Here is a 7,458-nt window from a genome sequence, read left to right on the forward strand (position 1 = left end):
TGCTTATATCTTTTCCGAATACTACTTGAACTACCACCGTTCAAGTTATAATGAGCTTTCAACAGTTCATCACATAGATGAGACTACAAGACAAGATTTGAATAGATTAAATCTTTGAAATATTATTAAAGGAAATGAAGTTATGATATACTTCATTAAGTTCTGATATATATATATATCCACATATACATCTTCTTTATGCATTTCCTGAAAACCACTATCATGTAAAGTATGAACAGAGTTTGAAACATCCAATGAATTTTGGAAAGGAAAAGAATTTTGGCATAAACCAGATATCTTGCTGATCAGGCAAAGATACCAATAAGTAACCTTTTCTACTAGTAGATGGACGAATTCCCCACTGGTCATCACCCTGGTCGCAATAGGACCTTATGCTGGACTGCCACTCAGCCACTTATGCATTTGATGGACTCCCACTGAGCCACTTACACTATCATGGACGCCCACTGAGCCCATGTTGCTTATGCCGACTCAATAGATGGACTTACTTCCCGAACGTTGGGTAAGTAATCAATTCATTTACCAAAACTGCAACCTTGTTGCGAATATAAAATACACCACAGAGCCGGATCCCTTAGATTTTTTTTGAGAGAGTATTCAAGTCCCCTTAAAATGGAAGATCTTGAATTTGAAAACAAGTTTTGGGATCCGCTCTACCTTTTAAATTCATTTTGAAGACTCGAAAACATTTTTAAGAATGTTTGGAGTAATGCTGATTTATAAAATAAATCAGTCCCAATATGAAAGAAATATCTAAATATTATTATTTAAATAATATTCCCATAAAGAATAATTGAGGTAGAAGTTGGAAAACTTATACTTGAAATGAATAGCAAATAATCAAAGATATACTTATACGAAAGTAATATCTTTATTTGAATATCAAAAGTAAGTTTGATTATCGAACATTATTCTTAAATAAAATAAAGAATATTATTAAATAATAAGCGGAGTCATAATACCTCGAATGAATATTAGAAATAATATTCATTAAATAAAATAAAGGAGTCATTACATCCTCAAATGACTATCCAATTAATAATCATTAAATAATATAAACTGAGTCATAAGCCCTCGAATGAATATTCGAAATAATATTCAATAATAAAATAAAGGAGTCATAAGTCCTCGGATGAATATTCGAAATAATATTCCATAATAAAATAAAGGAGTCATAAGTCCTCGGATGAATATTCGAAATAATATTCCATAATAAAATAAAGGAGTCATAAGTCCTCGGATGAATATTCGAAATAATATTCCATAATAAAATAAATGAGTCATAAGTCCTCGGATGAATATTCGAAATAATATTCAATGAATAATATAAAGTTATCGAATAACCCTTATTCGATTAATAGTTTTGAAAACTATAACCATATATATATATAATTATATATATATATACATATATACAAAATCTACTCGGGATCCTCGACTCCCGGTTTAGAAATATGTTCACATTTTGATCCCCTATACTAAGGGTAAATTCAAATACCGCTTATCTCTAGCATAGGTATTATGCAACTGTAAGCATTTTTAACCAACAGATATATAATCCAAGAATATGAAATAGGCATGCATATATACCATATCACATGCTACAATATATCGCAAGAATTTGCTAATAACAAGTATGCATTTATCGCAAGATCATGCATATACCAATATACATCACAACAACAGTATAACAGGTAGAAAACTTGCCTGAGCGACTGGGGGTTACGAATGGCTCGGGACGAGTCTGGTAACCTATAAACAACAATTAAGTTGGAATTAAACCAAAGTCACTTGTAAATCTATACTCTAACCAACTCAGACTCTAACGCTCGTTTTGCGCTTACTGATTCTCTTAAGTCACTCGAGTACCCTCGGCTCCACCATTTTTAATAAATTAACCATTACGAGTTTTAAAGCGATTCCTTCGCGAGTGTCTTACCAACTGCCTAAAACTTTTACCATAATTGTTTCATACATTAATTAACCCTTTTTGGTCTTTAACCTATGTTTCAAAGTAAGGCGAGGGGAATAGTTTCGTTCGCGAAACGCCGTTACTTGAAACGATCGTTTCTCCTAAACCGTGCATCGGAATCGAACGAACTACATATCAAAACGAAGCTCGTAACATGAGCTATCTAGACATGGCAATGGTCATAATCTAGCAGGGGGTTCTCGGGTCCTAATGTTATGCACAAAAACAGTCTAAAGAAAATCGGACGTTACGACGGCTATGTTTACGTGATTTCCCAAATTTAAACCATTCAAAACCAACCACAATTCAACTCCAAATCAATCATACAACCAACATCCATCCAAACCACGTCATAACAGCCCCAAAAAATCCACATTAACCATTTATACTTATTCCCCACATGAACTAAAAGCTTTACTTAGGTTCTTTAACTAATTATCAAGATTTACAACTCCAACAATACCACAAGACCAACTAATCTCTACAAACTCAACCAAACTTCAAACAATCAAGAATCATGCTTCACATATACTATATCAAACATATTCATTCCTAATTACTCAAAACTAAAGCTAGGGTTCGTAGTTTATACCTTCCTTGGAGAGTGGAGAATCAAGAGAATGGCTTGGAATCACCCTTAAAGTCCTTATCCAAGCTTAATCTAAACAAAACTTCAAGAACACAAATTTTAGTTCTTGAAAAACACTATTCACCATCTTCTTCCATGATTTATAGAAAAAGATTGGCTTGGAATTAGAAGCTTAAACTTATAGGAAGTATGTAACTATCCATGGGGAAGCTTAGATAAATACCTTGCTAAATAGTAAGTGGGGGAGCTTGGATCTTTATTTTTTAAGAAAGAAGTCGAGAGCATGAAGAAGATGAAGTGCCTTGGTTTCTTTTTGTTTTGATGAAGAATGAATTATTTGGCTTGGTTGATTTGGTTTTGTTTTGTTTTTGGTTAATTACCAATTTAACCTTGATTTTGTGTGGTTAATAACCATCCACATCTCCTTCCTCCTTATGTCATGCTTGTGTCATGCTATGATGTCATCTTTCCTTCCTTGTCCCCTTCTCATTGGTTGGGTGACATCATCCTCTCTAATCCCTTTGATTAACTTCCTAATTGTTTGCCTAATGACCGCTGATCTGTTATACGGTTCGCTTAACTTTCGTTCTCGTTTATCGTTTGAGGGATCATACCCGGGATCTTATTACTTAGGTTCCCATAACCTTTCTCAATATATTATATTTCTTTTATGATCCTCTCTTATAATCCTTTAATTTAAATCCTTGTTATCCTGTTACCTTATACTCAATTCTTTCCGTATCTAGTGGATTTCCGGGAAAAATCAAAGTGTTCGGAATTGGATTCTGACGATCTTTACATACACTTATATACCATATAGAGGGCCAATAAAATCTCAGAATATCCATAAAAGAACCCCTACCTAGTGTGGCATGAAAAGTTTTCTCATTCAGCAAAAACACTATTCATAAGGATTTCAAAAATTTTCCAAAAATTGGGGTTATTACATAAGCCAGGACCATGTTTCAAAAAGGACTAGACGAACCCTTGAGTTAAGTCTTCTATTTAAGGTATACGATTAAGAATGGTATTAACCTGCTATCGTTGCTTTGACTGAAACTCTTCTGCAATTTTATCTACTTCATATCATGAAAGTACGTCAGAGTTTGGACTGTTCTTCATGAATTGTGATTGGTGGTTATGTTAACTCCTTAGAAGAATTCTATACGAGATGTATGGACTCCGTATGATTAGATATTAAGATTTCATGGAAAGTGAATGACGACAGTAGGTCAGTAGTGGACCATAGTAGTGCAGCAATGATTCTGCAAGTAATGAGCTGATTACAACCGTGAGAGTTGTATTGGAATGGATGTTGAGATTGAGTACCACTAATTGGGTCGTGGTAGTGTATAAGTTATCATTGATAGACTAATTAAGTAGAGTATCTACCTATTGAATATTTATTCCCTCTTATGAAAAGAGAGTCGTATTACTATATGAGGAAGGTTGCGGTGCAAGCATAGAATTCTAGTAACGATGATGTCTAGAATGAGATCCCAGATTCGATTTTCGATATCGAGGGAGTTTCAAAGGTGATTTTGTATAAGCTCGAGGAAGAGCATGGGTCCATAGAATGATGGACGGAATAGCAAAAATATTTAGGCATGTGAAATGCGATGCGATAATACTTGATATATATACACATATGTTTTGTTCTCCTATGACAAACCTCTATAGTTTAGAGGTAGGTTCCAAGCCAGATATTTTGTGGCAGTATATTTTTTTTTTCAAATATACAATTCTCTTCAATTCGTTCTTTTCTCTTCTTTTCATTTCATATAAACTGAGAAGAACAACCCTTCCAGAAGGGGAGGTATTACCGAATGACTATCTATTTGTGTGATAGAAGCCGAGTAGGATACCAGCTATTGTTTAATTGCTTGTCAAGTACTAAAGGCTGGCCACCTTCTGTACTAACTATGCAATGTAACAAGTGTTCATGATCATAGTGATCTCTCATTGAATTCTTTTACTTCTATATGATGGATCAAGCTTTCAAAGATAGAAGCAGCTAGAAAGGAGTAGTATCAGTATGGTGGTATTCCGAATCTAACACATTCGTGATACTAAGGTTGACGTGATTATTAAAAGGTTATAGAACGCTAACGAGCAAAAGTATGACCAGTATAGTATTAGGTATGGAAGATAGTAATGACTACGAACTGGAAAAGAATGGGTATTGAGAAGCAAAAGCTATAAAGCTAGAAGCTATGATAAGAGTCTGTGCAATATACTTGAAAGAATTTGAAATGGTCACTTAACACGGATTGAGTTTTCTTACGACAATAGATCATATGTCAGTATTGAGATATCGCCTTATGAGATCCTTGAGGGAAGACAATGTCGATCTTACTTATGTTAGGATGAAGTTGTAAGAGCGCAAGATGCTCGGACCCGCAGTAGTCCAAAGGACCAGGGATATAATAGATCTAATCAGAGGATGGCTGGTAGTAACCCAAGATGGACATAAGAGGTATGCTGAATTGACTCGAAAGGACAAAGAATAGGAAGTAGGGGACCTAGTGTTGTTAAAGGTATCCCCATGGAAACCCTTGGAAAGGATTGATGAGATTCGGAAAGAAAGGAAAGCTAAGTACACAATTTGTTGGACCCTTGGATATATTAAGAAGTATTGGGAAGTTAGCATATGAGCTAGCCTTACCCCAGAACAGGTAGCAAGTCATAACGTGTTTCACGTATCAATGTTAAAGAAGTGTAATTCGGATGCCAGATAAATAGGGGCATATGAGCGCATAGACATGCAACCCGACGTAACCTATATAGAGCAACGAGGAAGGGTTATACATCGAAAAGGGACAAGTGCTTAGGAGAAGGGTTATCAAACTAGTCAGAGTTTGATGGTAGAACCACAATGTGGGAAAATTTACTCGAGAGTTAGAAAGTGCAATGCTAAGAGAGTATCCCTATTCATTTTCTATCTGATTCCGGGACGGAATCCTTTTAAGGAGGGGAGACTGTAATAACCCCAATTTTTGGAAATTTTTGAAACCCTTATGAATAGTGATTTTGCAGATTATGTTGAATGAGAAAACTTTTCATGCCACCCTATGTAGGGGTTCTTTTATGGATATTCTGAGATTTTATTGGTACTCTATGTGATATATAAGTGTATGTAAAGATCGTCAGAATCCAAATTTGAACCTTTTGATTTTTCCCAGAAATCCACTAGATACGGAAAGAATTAAGTATAAGGTAACAGGATAAAAAGGATTTAAATTCAAGGATTTTAATAGAGGATCATAAAAAGGAATATAATGTATTGAGAAAGGTTAAGGGAACCTAAGTAATAAGATCCCGGGTATGATCCCTCAAACGATAAACGAAAACGAAAGTTAAGCGAACCGTAAAACAAATCAGCGGTCATTAGACAAACAATTAGGAAGTTAATCAAAGAGATTAGAGGGGATGATGTCATCCAACCAATGAGAAGAGGAGAAAGAGGGGAGGATGACATCACATTATGACATAAGCATGACATAGGGAGGAAGGAGATGTGGTTGGTTTATAACCACACAAAGACAAGGTTAATAAGGTAATTAACCAAAACAAATCAAAAGAAAATCAACCAACCAAAACAAAACAAAGCAAACACAAAAAAATCATTTCATTTCTCTCCACCAAGAAGCTTGCTCTCGGCTTTTTACATTTTCAAAGAGAAGAATTTTCAAAATCCAAGTTCCAAGCTTCCTAAATTGGTAAGATAATTCTCTAGTACTCCTTATGCATAGATATGGCTATCCTATGAGTTTAAGCCTCCAATTCATTCTCAATCTTCTCCAAGAAATCAATGAAGAAGACAATGAATAGTGATTTCAAGGTTTTTAACTTGATTTTTCTTGTTTTTCCTTTAAGATCCAAGCATCCCTAAGACTCCTCAAGGCTTCCTAAGGCTTCCTAGCTAATCACACCACTTCAAGGAAGGTATATCATCTCCAAACCCTAGCTTTACTTGGTATATTAGGATGATTTTGATAGTTATGGTAAAGAGTAGCTTGAAGCTTGTTTGTTTAGAGTTTGGTTTGGTTAAAGGATTTAGTATAGTTTAAATTCAAGTTTTAGGAACAAGTATAATTGTTAATTATGAGATTGATTGGGGCTGTTGTAATGTGTTATGGATGGACTTTGATTCTATGAATGGATTGGGGTTGTTTGATGATTGAATTGGAATGGTATAAAATTGGGAAATCGCGTAAATATAGCCGTCGTAATGTCCGATTTACTTTAGACTGCTTTTGTACATAACATTAGGACCCGAGAACTCCCTGCTAGGTTTTGACCATTGCCATTTTTAGATAGTTCATGTTACGAGCTTCATTTTGATATGTGGTTCGTTTGATTCCGATGTACGGTTTAGGAGAAACGGCCGTTTTAAGTAACGACATTTCGCGACCGAACCATTACCCCTCGCCTTACTTTGAAACTTTGGTTAAGGACCTTAAAGGACTAATTGGGGTATGAAACAATTATGTTAAGTGGATTAGGCAGTTGGTAAGGTACTCGCGAAAGAATCGCCTTAAAACCCTTAATGGTTAAATTATTAAAAATGGTGGAGCCGAGGGTACTCGAGCGACTTAAGTAAATCGTTAAGCGCAAAAGCGAACATTAAGACTCTAAATGGTTAAAGTCTAGTTTCTTAAGCGAGCGGGGTTTAATTCCGACTTATGTTGTTGTTCATAGGTTATCGGACCCACTCTAAGCTTAAGCCTATCCGGGAGCACTCAGGCAAGTTTTCTATCCGTTATACTGTTGTTGTGATGTATACACTTGTATATGCATTATCTTGTGATAGATACATGATGGTTAAATTAGCAAATTCTTGCGATATATTGTAGAATGTGATATGGTACATATG

This window comes from Apium graveolens, chromosome 5 (assembly GCF_009905375.1).
Source record: "Apium graveolens cultivar Ventura chromosome 5, ASM990537v1, whole genome shotgun sequence".
Lineage (NCBI taxonomy): Eukaryota > Viridiplantae > Streptophyta > Magnoliopsida > Apiales > Apiaceae > Apium > Apium graveolens.